This window comes from Papio anubis, chromosome 10, assembly GCF_008728515.1.
Source record: "Papio anubis isolate 15944 chromosome 10, Panubis1.0, whole genome shotgun sequence".
Lineage (NCBI taxonomy): Eukaryota > Metazoa > Chordata > Mammalia > Primates > Cercopithecidae > Papio > Papio anubis.
This window is the reverse complement of record NC_044985.1, coordinates 26,749,201-26,762,288: the sequence shown is the minus strand read 5'-3', so window position 1 is coordinate 26,762,288 and position 13,088 is coordinate 26,749,201.

The following is a 13,088-nucleotide window of genomic DNA, read 5'->3' as shown; positions in this document are numbered from 1 at the left end:
GGAGCAGGCATTACAAAATCTCCATCTAAAGACAAAGCTTTCATATACCGGAGTTTTTTTTTTTTCTATAGTACAAGGTACAATGTACATGCCCTCTTTTACCATAACAACTCACAACAGAAATTTTTTTTTCTTAATATTAAAAATGACTATCAACAGGGGTAGTATAAAGCTGATGTTTGGAGATGTCACTTCCAGATCCTCTTCTGGGATTTGTCCTTTCTTCCTATGTTTGTCTGGCAAAGTGTTTTCTAGTGTCACTAATAAATGCTGTAAAAGTTCTCATTTTGGAAGTGTCCAGTATCCGTCCACCATTTCGCCAGTCGTTTGAAACTTCTCATAGCTTATAGTATGACAGACACCAAAATATAGCAAATTCCTAAATTGTCTTAACCCCACATCGCAGGCAGGGGAAAAGAGTTCACTAGACTAGGATCTGAAGAATGGTGCAGTATGTCCCCAAAAACCAAAGAAAAGTGCTACTAAGGGGCTCTGAATCTAGACAAGGAAGATGCAGATTATTCGATAAGAGGAAGAACTAGCAAGAAACAGAAAAAGGACAAATGCATTTGAAATTTTAACTTGTATTCATGTAAGAAAATAGTATCCTCTATAGAAGTATTTTTGTAATTTAGAGGAAAAATATAATTAGTTAGCAAAAGGCAAATTTTCAAAACCAACCAAATAAGAGAAACAGTTGAAGAAAACAATTCCTTTAGAGGAGATTACAAATGCGTTTAAAGAGATATTGTATAAAAGGAAACATCCCCATTGCCAGGAAGTACAGAAAAAAAATAGAAGGCACACATTACGTTTGAAAAGTTTTGCATATGAATTCTAGCACAGCATTAAAGATTAGGAGAGTCTCATGTTATTCAAACTATTCCAGATCATACAAAAAGATGAGCTTTCCTATTCATTTTCTGAAGTTATGCTAATTTCAGTTCCAAAACTTGATAAGAATAGGAGTGTAAGCTGCAAAATACTGTTTCAATTAAAAAAAAAAATGTTGATAAGGAATCGTATCACATGTATTTTCATCAGAGCTAATTATTATTATTTATTTCAGATAAACAGGTTTTATTTTCATCTTGAAAGATTCTAGCTTTTTTTTTTTTTTTTTTTGAGACAGAGTCTCGCTCAGTTGTCCAGGCTGGAGTGCAGTGGCGCAATCTCACTGCAAGCTCCGCCTCCCAAGTTCACACCATTCTCTCTCCTCGGCCTCCTGAGCAACTGGGACTACAAGCGCCCACCACCCTGCCCAGCTAATTTTGTTTTTGTATTTTTAGTAGAGATGGGGTTTCACTGTGTTAGCCAGGATGGTCTCGATCTCCTGACCTCGTGATCAGCCCGCCTTGGCCTCCCAAAGTGGAAAGAGTCTATACTTAAATTGTTTTGTAAAAAGATTATACAAAGTTTAAATAATCCTGCAAACATACAAAGTAAACAACCAAGTATATGTGCAATAGCTTTGAGCAATATCACTCATAATTACATAACAGTAATAATTCTTTTTATTCAGGATATACTAATACTGTCTAAAATAAATTACAGCTTTTCCCTACTACATTGTTTTACCATATTTTGTTGTTTTACATGGTGTTTAACTGTATTTTCCTTTTTCAGCTTATTGCCAATTAAAAAATGTTTATTCTTTTATATAGATTTTATTCTATTCCATTGTGCAATTTTAGGTTCATAGCAAAACTGGGAAGAAAGTACAGTGAGATCCCTGTATCCCCTTACCCTCAACTTATTTATTTATGTTTTCTTTTTCTTTTTGAGACAAGGACTCATTCTGCTGCCCAGGCTAGAACGCAGTGGTGTAATCATGGCTCACTGCAACCTCTACCTCCTGGGCTCGAGTGATCCTCCCATCTGAACCTCCCCAACTAGCTGGAATCACAGGTGCGCACCACCACTACAAACAATAATTTTTGTATTGTTTGTAGAGACAGATTTTCACCACATTGCCCAGGCTAATCTCAAACTCCTGAACTCGAGCGATCTGCCCACCTTGGCTTCCCAAAGTGCCAGGATTACAGATATGAGACACTGTGTGGTCCCCTTAACTTATTTTTTTAACATTTTTCTTTCCAATCACGTTGCTTGTCTCTTCCACTTTTGCCCAATTTGTTTCTTATATTTTCTTTGTATTATTTCAATATTGATTCATTTTTAACTCTTTTTTATTCATTTTATTTCTTTCCCTAGTTTATTTCATAACTCACCTTTATGCTTATTTCTACTTTACTGATGTCAGTATTAATTATTTTAAATTGTTTTCTGTTACACAGTTTTACCTTTTTCTTATATTATGCTATTTATTCCTTATTTTTACTCAACTTCTTAGTTTCTCGCATTCTGTTCTTTCACTTTATCTCATTGGTTTAATTTCATAATTCTAATTATTTCCTGGTTATTTTAACATTCATTATTAAGAAATTGTTATTGCTTTTAATTTTAAAAATGGTCTTTATATGGTATATGAAAAACAATTCAGTATGGATGGCCCCAAGGACAAAGAGTCTGTACCATGGAAAGCTGGCCTTGCAGTTTTCTATCAGACTTCCCAGGAACAGCAGTTTGCAACCTCCTCTTTGCCGAAACACACCAAAGGGAGCAGGATCATTGACTCTCAGTAGTTCTCAGCTGTGATGCAGTAAAGCATTTCAAAACCTCTAGCTGAATGCTAAGACAAAGGAAACATAACTTTGGTTCATATTCCTGTTGCATTATTTGTAATAGAACATTTTATATCCTGAGTAATATCAGTTCTATTTGTTAGAAATATTTTCTTCCAACTTATAAATGTTATGCTAAGTTAAACTGTTTCTTCACTGTAACTGCAGGCTTCTCATTCTGCAAAGGCTGAAAGATCTCCCCCTGCATTCCTTTCATGGGCACCTCTAGCTACTTGGCCCCATGGACACTTCAGGCTCTTCAGTGGCTTCAGAGATCCCTAGTTTCCAGGTTTGATGATCCTGCCTCATTCCTAAACTTCCTGAATAAAGACAAAAGACAAATGACAAACTGGGAAAAAGTACTGGAATATATAGTGTATACATCAGTTAATGTTCTTAATAGATAAAACTATTATTATTTATTTTCATCTTACTCAATAAAGTATTCTCATTTGTTCATGTTATACTTTTTTCCATGAATTTAATTTTTATCTTAATATAGGAAAATCTGTTTTTGTTGATATTTTGCTTGTATATTTTCTTTGATTTCCTCTTTTTCAACATCTTTTGTGTCATTTTATTTAGTTTTTTTAAAGGCACATACATAAATATCTACATACCACTTTATATTTATATCGATTCTGCCACTGTGTTTCAGCTCTCTATGAACAACAAAACAAAACAAAACAAACAAAAAACAATTCCTCTCATACAGGACCCCTGTATCTTCATTGTGCTTGAGAAATGGACCTTTGGACTCACTGCACTGACACAGGCTGAATGCAATAGTAGGTTAATGTCTTACTGACACCAATAAGTAGCTAAGCAGGATACTCTAGATTTTTCATTAATGAAAAGACATGAATATAGAGCAAAAAAATAATCAGCAAGAAGACATAGGCAAAAGAAATTGCTTTCTAATTTTCTCTTACCCATGACTTTTCACAAAAACATAGAATCATAAATTCTACTGGGTTTTTAACAGAAAACTTGGAGTCTTCACTTTGACCAATGACTGTCTACTCCTTCCTTCTATAGCATTCCCCCTCCCGCTGCAGGTCTCGGTCTAACTGGTCATTGATAGTGGCAGGAGACAGACAAATTCTTAGGTAGACAGGGTTGGGTTCCTGGTAAAACCCAGCCTTCAAATCAAAGACAATTTAAAGCCTGAAAACCGAGCTGCTAGCTCCAGATAGAGTCTACGACTGGAGTAAGAACTTCTATTCCTGTTTGCCCACTTTTTCCCTGATTGGTCCTCTCTGAATAATACTTTTTTTTTTTTTTTTTTTTTTGAGACGACATCTCACTCTGTTGCCCAGGCTGGAGTTTAATGGTGTGGTCTTGGCTCACTGCATCCTCCACCTCCCGGGTTCAAGTGATTCTCCTGCCTCAGCCTCCCGAAGAGCTGGGATTACAGGTGTGCCACCACACACAGATAATTTTGTATTTTTAGCCAAGACGTGGTTTCACCATGTTGTTCAGGCTGGTCTTGAACTCCTCACCTCAGGTGATCCACCCGCCTTGGCCCCTCAAAGTGCTCGGATTATAGACATGATGAATAAAGCTTTTTATCCAATCAAATGTTGCCTTTTCCAAGGCTACCTACAACCTGTGCCTCCTCATTCCAAACCTATAAAAACGCCTGACTCAGCCACACAGACAGCTACCTGCTTTCTGGCCCCTTCTCACACAGTGGGCTACCCACTTTGGGTCCTCTCTTGCTGTCGAGAGCTTTTCTGTTGTTCAATAAAATGATTCTCTGCCTTGCTCACTCTCCAGTGCCTGCATACCTCATTCTTCCTCATTCTTCTTGGTTGCAGGACAAGAACCCAGAACCTGCTGAATAACAGGAGCAAAAAAAATTTGTAACATATTCCTGACCAGCTCACCAAGCTGCAGGGGGTGAGGATGACAGGAGCTGTGACCCTTCTGGGGGCCCAGACCCTGGGACTCTCTGAGCCAGAGCTGTAATGCACCACTGTTCACTAAGCCACAGGCAGCAGGAATGAACGAGTTATAATACATCCCCACTCGCTGAGCTGCAAGCAGCGGGAAGGAGAAAGAGAGCTGTGGCATTCCCTGGTGTCTCAGACCTCAGGACTCCCCTAGCAGAAGCTGTGACACCCAGTTGGTGCCCTGCACTTGCTTGCATTTCTGAGTTTTCCAGCACCACCGTGTTCCCCCTTGTCTGAAGGCCCACATCCAGCTGTGGAAGCCACTTTGGGCACATCTGGTCCCACTATGGGCTGTGTGCAGAGCTGTGGTGATCATGGAATCTGGGAATGAGCCAACAACAGCCTGCCAGGCCAAGGGGGCAGAGCAAGCCCAGAGGGACTGAGCAAAGCCGGGGCAGAGTACCAGCCACTGAGGTCTTCAGCTGGCAAAGCAGCAGCAAAAGAATCCTGTGTCATCATCGTGTTACAACTTTCTTTGGACAGTTTCCTAACTTCATTCCCTGTCTCTATATTTCACCTTATAATCAAAACTCTATGTCATCCATAGATCAATTTTTCTAAAATGCAAATGAAATCATGTCTTAAGATGTTATGTAAAGACCTTTTATAAAATAATTTTTTTTCTGTATTATGATTATTTTTTATTGTAGAGATGGGGGTCTCACTATGTTGCCTAGGCTTAAAAGCCTTTCTTATTGATATCTGAAAAGGGTGAAGTTTTAATATGACACCCCGGGCCTGTGCCTAGTTCTAGAGTCTCATTTTGAGTGTCTCTTCCCCATGGATGCTATAGTTCAGCAAACTTAAAATTGAACTGCCCCAAACTCTCTCACTCACCTCTCTGTTTTTCCTTACGTGCAGTTACTTATTTTCTTTGCAATATTCTTTTTTGTTTCTCTTTCTTTCTTTCTTTTTTTCCATTCACCACTGATCAGAAGGCAGGAATATTTTCTTTCTTGATTGCCCTTTTTAGGAAATCAACTTGACTTTCAATCCTAACTTTGTACTCCAGTCAGTTTGTTGTCTCTTTTAAAATGTTTCTGGCTGGGTGTGGTGGCTCATGCCTGTAATCTCAATGTTTTGGGAGGCTGAGGCAGGAAGACTGCTTGAGGCCAGGAGCTCAAGACGAGCCTGGGCAACAAAGTGAGGCCCCATCTCTGCAAGAAATGTTTAAAAATAAAATAAGATAGAGAGAAAACAAGATAGTTACCTCTGAAAGAGGTAACATGCTCTATAAATCAGAAGTATGACTGGAGGTGTGAGGTATCCTGGAGGTATGAGTGGATTTATCTGCCCGGTATGGCCCAATTCTCTTTGCTGTTATTAAAGCAGGAAATCAACATGACTCAAGTTTAGCACCAGGTGACGTAGGTTTTATGTGGCAAGATGACTAAGCTAAACCTGATCATCATGTGTGAAGCCAATGGCTGCTGGTCTTTACCTCTGTATCAAACCTGCTGCAATGCTTTATAGTAATGGCTATGTACTTCCTGTACACTGTCTCCTTCAGTGTTATGTCTCTTTCCAATACTCAGAATGGAATGGAGTTTAGGGATTGCTAAATTTTTAAATTTTTTGAGACAGGGTCTCACTCTGTTGCCCAGGCTGGAAGGCAGTAGCACCATCACAGCGCACCTCAGCCTTGACTTCCAAGTCCCAGGCTCAAGTGATCCTCCCTCCTCAGCCCTACAGGCATGTGCCACTGCACCTAGCTAATTTTTAATTTTTTTTTGTAGACTTCCTAATTTGCCCAGGCTAGTCTCAAACTGCTGAGATCAAGCAACCCTCCCACCTCAGCCTCCCAAAATATTGGGGCATGAGCCAATACACCTGACCAAGATATTCTTCACTGCACTCCATGGGACCATACCTCCTGCCCAGGGAGAACTCCTTGGCTCACAAAAGATAAGAGTGCACTCTCCATGCCTAGCTTCTTTTTTTATATTTATTTATTTGTGACAGGTTCAGGGTTTGCTGCCCAGGCTAGAGTGTAGTGGTGCAGTCATGGCTCGGTGGCTCACTGCAGCCTGGACCTGCCAGTCTCAAGCAATCTCCCATCTCAGCCTCCTGAGAAGCTGAGACTACAGGCACAGGCCACTACGTCTGTCTAATATTTGTGTTTTTATTTTGTAGAGATGGGAGTCTCTCTCTGTTGCCCAGGCTAGTCTCAAACTCCAGGGCTCAAACATTCCACCTGCCTTGGCCTCCCGAAGTGCTGGGATTACAGACATGAGCCACCGTGTCTGGCCCTACAGTTGGACTTCGCAGGTCTGAAACTTCATTTTATTCAAGAGCTATTCTTAATATAATAGTTTGTGGTTTAAGATTATGGCTATTAACCTTTATTAAAGATAGAATTTTCTTCTGTTTTCTAAAAAGTTTTTTTTTTTTTTTTTTCATATTGGCTTTAAAGAGAAGAGCAGTGTAAAAATAGCTAGCCTGCCCCTTTAACTGCAAGTTCCCCTTAAATCTTACTTTCGCTTCCACTGTTTCTGAACCTCCTCTCTGACAAAGGTCTAATGACTTCCTAATTGACAAATCAAAAACTGCCTTCTCTGCTGACAGCCTCTACACTGAAAGTTCTGGTTCCTATCACTTCTTTTATAGTGCAAATCTTGGTTAATTTCTATTCTCATTCTCCTTTGTCTCCTCTCTTCTTTTTCAATCTCACTCTACACTCTTTTCCTTGGGTTACTAAGGATAAACATATCCCTTTATTTTTATACTTGTAGCAGTTTTTGTACTGCTCTTAATAACCCTTAGCACAGGCTAAGTTCTCACTTTACCTGTACACATGATTACCGCTGTCATTTGTTTGTATGTATTGCTCCAAAATTCATATGATGGAACTTAACCCCCTAGGTGGTGGTATGAAGAGGTGGGGTGCTTCGGAGGTCATTAGGCTATGAGAATTCTGCCCTCAGGGATAAGATAAATGCCCTTTTAAAAAATGCATCATAGAGCTGCCTCTCTGCTCCTATGCCTTTTACCATATGAGGAAGCTAGACTGCATTCTCTCTGAGGAATGAGCCTTTTCTTTTCTATTCTCCTTCTACCATGTGAGGACACAGCTTTACCTCCTTCTCCAGAGGATGCAACCATAAGGCACCATCTTGGAAGCAGAAAGCAGCCCTCACCAGACACCAAATCTGCCAGCACCTTTGATCTTGGATTTCCCAGACTCCAGAACTGTGAGAAATAAGTTTTTACTTTTTTATAAATGAGCCAGTCTAAGGTGTTTTGTTACAGCAACACAAACAGACCAAGACAATTACCTTTTTTACCAGAATATTTGTTACTTGAGCATGAAGTTTTATCTTTTTTTACTGCCTTTTACATAGGAGGTAATCAAATGTTTCCTGAATTCAGGTTATTAAATTATATAATGAATTAGATATATTGCCACTGTGTTGTCTCTTTTCACCAAAATCTACTAATAAATAGTTATGTTAAGAAATTAAATATATTGCCAGGCGTGGTGGCTCACGCTGTAATCCCAGCACTTTGGGAAGCTGAGGTGGGCAGATCACAAGGTCAGAAGTTCAAGACCAGCCTGGCCAAGAGACCAGCCTGGCCAATATGGTAAAACCCCATCTCTACTAAAAATACAAAAGTTAGCTAGGCGTGGTGGCGGGTGCCTGTAATCCTAACTACTCGGGAGGCTGAGACAGGAGAATTGCTTGAACCCGGGAGGCAGAGGTTGCAGTGAGCCAAGATTGCGCCATTGCACTCCAGCCTGGGTGATGGAGTGAGACTCCGGCTCAAAAAAAAAAAAACAATAAATAAATAAATAAATAAATAAATAAATAATATTAAAGTGTCACAAATTAAAATCAACACCAAAAATAAAAGCATTATGACAATGGACTAGAAAATTTAAAAACAATAAAACCAAAAAAACAAGAACAATATGCCTGAGTATCAGTTTATCGTCTAGATCTAGCATGAGTTTAACTTGGGCTCTTAGCACGAGTAGCCATAAATTAAGTAGACAAAGAGAAAGCTATTCCACACAAACAATATTTTTAACAGGTTAAGTTTAAAATCCTTTAATATGCAAGGACTTATTTTTGGTTTCAAATAGAAAAGCATGTTGAAATATGATGTTTTTTAGTCATTGGTCAGAAAATTTATTTTAGTCTAATTTTCACTAACAAAATTTTACAAGTAAAACATGACAGAGGTATGCAATTTTAATTAAAGATTTAAAAAATCCACCAGAATAAAACAAACTTTTTTTTAAAGAAGCCATCACATTAAAGAAACCATCACATTAGGCCCGGTACAGTGGCTCACGCCAGTAATCCCAGCACTTTGGGAGGCCAAGGTGGTCAGATCACTTGAGGCCAGGAGTTCGAGACTAGCCTGGCCAACATGGTGAAACCCTGTCTCTACTAAAAATACAAAAATTACCCGAATGTGGTAGTGTGTGCCTGTAATCCTAGCTACTCAGAGGGCTGAGGCACAAGAATCACTTGAAACCGGGCGGCGGGGTTGCAGTGAGCAAAGAATGTACCACAGGACTCCAGGCTGGGTGACAGAGTGATTATTCTGTCTCAAAAAAAAAAAAAAGCCATCACATTAACAAGAATGCCCCCCGGTATTATTAAACTCTAGCTGTAGAAGCATTATGAAGAGGAAATGCTTTACCAGCACTTCTTTCCTCATTGTCACATCCCACAGCCTACTCTCTCAAAAATGAAGTTGCTTCTGTGACGAGCAATCTCAGGGATGGTAGGAGAAACATATATACACACATACCCGCAGAGAGTTATAACTAATCCTTTCCACTGCATGTCCACAAAAAAGGCTGTGTTTACATTTTCAACTAGAGATCATATGAAAAGCTTATTCTTTGCAATTCTGTCTCTTAGCTTAACTGTTGACCCAAAGTCTTTGTTTATCAAATGAATCCAACTTGTGTTGTATGAGATATCCCTATTGTGTCTATTACTCTTTCTTCTTGTGCTCTCTGTCTTGAATACAGTACAATTACAGTACAGAACAATAAAAGAGACACTTTCCTTTATATTTGCGAGAATACAGCCTATTGACATATGGCTTACAAAACAATTATGAGTACACTTACAGTGCTCATTGAATTAAGAGGGTTAGCTCAGTTTGGAAAACCCTAGCATATGTATAATTTCTAAATCTGTAATATCTAGTAATCTACTTGATAAATTAATTGAATTTAGGATTAATGTAATAAAAGTCCATAGTTGATCTGAAATCTTCCAAGAAAAGTAATTATTTTAAATTTATACTTAGTCTATTAGATCTCCAGAGAACATGATTAGAATTGAGCCCTTCAAAATATTCTGAAATTACATCCTCATGGAATGGCAAGAGGTAATAATTGTTCTGCTTGGGGAAGTCAGAGAGGGTTCCAGAGCAGAGTATACACACATGAACCTAGTCCCTCTCATTTGCTTACTGTAGACATTACTAATAAATCTCACACTTCATTCTTTTCCTCTGTTCCTAGATGCGGTCTTTCATTTCCTCAGCAGAATACTCTTGGCATGAACTTTAAGGAATGGAATGTTGTCTACCATTCCTCGGTAGAATGAGGTCTACCAACCTCGGCTGAGTGTACACAATCCTAGGAAAATGTGCATCTTGGACTAATCTGATTTAGTAAGTGAATATAAAATGCTCCCCAGGACACCTTGCTAGTAAAGACTCCAACTAAGATTAGAGGATGAATTAACAGAACCAAGAATGGACATTGGAGTGGGAATTTACCCACTAGCAATCTACTTTAATGATTATTTACTGCTAGAAAGAATGTAGAAAAGTAGGAATTCCACTTTGCACTCTGTTCCAGTACAGCCATTATAAATAGCTTTATGCAGTTTATTGACATGAAATAGGAACATACCCAATGTCCCAGCAATTTTACTCCTGGGTATATATCTATTGTTTTTTCCCCACATCAGTTTTTTAAAGTGTCTCACCAGACCTCTTTGAGACTTTTAAGACTTTTTGCACCAACCTAATATCTAAAGAATGCAGGCAAGCATTGGAAATCCAAGAAATACCTACAGCATGAACTCTTGGGGGTCTTATCTTTGAGCTCTAGGACTGAGCTGAGTCTCCGATTCAAATTTCCAGGATCTGTGCTAGGAATTTTGTTTAGGAAGCTAGGAAGAGCTCCCCTCAAAAGCTCTCAGTACCTCTTTAAATAGTAAAATCAGGCTTATCCAATGGGTTAAGACAGTCATCAATAAAGAAGCTAACTTTGGGCTTGGCGCGGTAATGCATTCCTGTAATGCCAACACTTTGGGAGGCCAAAGCAGGCAGATTGCTTGAGTCCAGGAATTCAAGACAAGCCTGGGTTTTTCAGCTAGTCCAGATGTGGACGGATTGCTTGAGCCTGAGAGGTTGAGGTTGCAGTAAGCTGAGATCCTGCCCCTGCACTCCAGCCTGGGTGACAGAGTGAAAGGAAGCCAACTTTGGGTGTCTAGAAAAGTTTCAAATCCTGAACAGAATATCATGAATTCCATTGCCCTTTCCTTAGCAAAGGGTCAAAAACCAGACTTCTAGGCACCTCCAGAGATACAGAGAGAGCTCTTCCAGTCTAGCTGGAAATCAGCCCTACCTGTACTGGATCCTGTAGAAACACTTCTTTTTTTTTTTTTTTTTTTTTTTTGGAGACGGAGTCTCGCTGTCACCCAGGCTGGAGTGCAGTGGCCGGATCTCAGCTCACTGCAAGCTCCGCCTCCCGGGTTTACGCCATTCTCCTGCCTCAGCCTCCCAAGTAGCTGGGACTACAGGCGCCCACCACCTCGCCCGGCTAGTTTTTTGTATTTTTCAGCAGAGACGGGGTTTCACCATGTTAGCCAGGATGGTCTCGATCTCCTGACCTCGTGATCCGCCCGTCTCGGCTTCCCAAAGTGCTGGGATTACAGGCTTGAGCCACCGCGCCCGGCAACACTTCTTCACTTACAAAGAGAAATGTGGGCTATTGTCCATATAAGCATGCTTTCCATAACAAGGATTAGAAATGTTACATATAAGAAAATGAATAGACACAATATGTGATATGCATATGATGGAATACTATAGAACAGTAGAAGGAATAATATCTACCTATATCGACAGAGATATCAAAAGCAAAATATTCAGTAAAAACCACAATCATGACATTTTCATATGTAGTGCATAATGCAATTTTGATCATAAAACATACAAGCATATACTATATATTATTCAAAAATCCCCATGGATATAAATAATGTCATGGACAGTGGTTTGGGAAGAATGCAGATTATGAAAGAAATAATCAATGCTTATTCTAAGAGAGAATTGGATTAGGAATGGATCAAAGGAAAGAAAATAAGATATATGTGTGCATGTGTTTGTGAGAGGAAGAGAGAGAGATTGAGGGAAAGAGAGGAAGTGGGAAGACTTCCACACAACATGGTCCTCAAAACTGCAATAATAGACAATATAATAAAAGAAAAGCAAAATAATCATAGCTGGGATTAAAAGGAGACATATTTCTGTGGATAAGAAGTAGAAAAACAACAACAAAGCAGTGAGTAGGTCTGAAGTTATGGCCCTAAAGGGCTCTGGATCTTGGTGAAAAGAAAAAAAGATACAAGTTTGGCTTCTGTAGGAGACAGAAGTGCCTCTTACAAGTTAGGCTACTGGAACTATGACTGTTACTTTTGAAAAACAGAGTTGAGTGGGTGGGCATGACTTGAGTAAGGCAATTAGAATTGGAGGAGAGAGAGAATATTAATAATCACATGAAATTGTTTCTTAAGTCTACAAAGTAAAATTCCAAATTATATTAAGTAGCATAACACTTGGAAAGACATACACAATGATTAAGCACTCAGATGATAAGTTTCTTCCATATCAAATTACGGTCAAAAGAATAAGTGTGTCTTAGCTTGCTTAGGAAGTGAAAAACAGAAAGATTGAAACAATAAAATATGAGTATAAAAGAAACATCAATTAAAATCTTGATAATAAAAATGTAGACATTAAAATGTACATAGATATAACTTCAGGCTGAGCACAATTGGATAGAGAATTAGTAAAGACTAGGACTTTAGTTGCACTTCAATAAAGCATGTAGGTTGACCAAATAACATACTTACTGTATTTATTATTTGATTTCTGTCATCCCCAATCTTTTTCCCCCTGAATGGAACTCACAAAATGCCCTTTTTTTGGTTGGAGGATCTCTCTCGTCCATAGTCCTCCATAGTGATACTTGAGCAATCTGTTCTAGTTGTTGTTTGGTTTTAATTCGATCCATTTCTCCTCTAATGGGTGTAGAATAATATGGTTTTGATTATTTGCATATCAATAGATAGCATTCAGGACTGGGTATAGAGTCTTGAATTACAATCCTTTTTTCTCTCTCCCTTCTCTCTCTCTGTCTCTCTTGTTTTTTTTAAGTGAGAAGTCTTTTTAAAATTGGGGTACCTCC